Genomic DNA, 1,069 nt, shown 5'->3' on the forward strand with positions numbered 1-1,069 from the left:
TAATAATAATAATAATAATAATAATAATAATAATAATAAATTAGGAAGCTGATTAACAACTTTCTTCACTAATGATTGCTTATCATTCTTCAAAATTTCCTTTTTATTTATTTATTTATTTATTTAACATTGTAGTCCCTGTAAATAAGGCTAATATGTAATGATATTTTAGCAATTGTTGAATGAAAATATTTGAGTGCATATTATTTATTGTTACTTAGTGTTTGGTGGCTTCAATTGCTGTCTTTATTTTAGTGAGATTTAATATTTATCTTTGTTTTCTTATCAAATTATTGATTAATCCTCCATAACACTTGATCCTAAATTCTTTACCCTCTTCATCCACATCCTTAACTTTTATAATATCAACAAATCAATAATCAAAGTTCGCAACCATTCCGAATTAATCTTCATAGCTCTCGGTTGAGCAAGAGCATATTAAGAAGTAGTCTTCTTCCCTTAACTTTTAGCACTTTTAAACAAATCTAAAATCACTCATTTACTCGAGATCATAACTAAACATCCTAAGCTAACCGCCATTAATCATTTTTAGGCATTTCCTCAATCTTAATCAATTTTTCAAAAGAGATTTCAAATCAGCTTAAATTAGTCTAATTCAGACTATTCCTGGTATTTTGGCCACCATTCCCTCCTAAATCTCTTAACAATCCAATAAAATCTTTATATCGTCTTTAGACCTAAACCAAACATCAATAACAAATTTTAGTACTTTATCTCATCAAAAGTTCACCCACCTTCATCATTTCTGGTATTCGAACTAATCTGAGAATGAGCTGATTTGGTCAGAGCTTTTGGGCAAATAAGAAGAAATTCTTTGCGGTAGAATTCTCTATATGAGCTTTTGAGTTCAAAAAGTTTGAGGTTAGTTAATTTCTCCTAACGACAGATTTCTTTTTTAATAGCTTGCACTTCCAACAAGCATGAAGTAATTAGCGAGCTCCACTATAAAGCTCAACTTACATCCCTTACGTGAACTTATCCCTAAACTATCTCGAGTGTAAATTTTGTGAAGGGAGTGTTCCACATAAAGAAAATATAACTTACCATG

The sequence above is a fragment of the Phalaenopsis equestris genome, unplaced genomic scaffold (assembly GCF_001263595.1).
Source record: "Phalaenopsis equestris unplaced genomic scaffold, ASM126359v1 Scaffold205261, whole genome shotgun sequence".
Classification (NCBI taxonomy): Eukaryota; Viridiplantae; Streptophyta; class Magnoliopsida; order Asparagales; family Orchidaceae; genus Phalaenopsis; species Phalaenopsis equestris.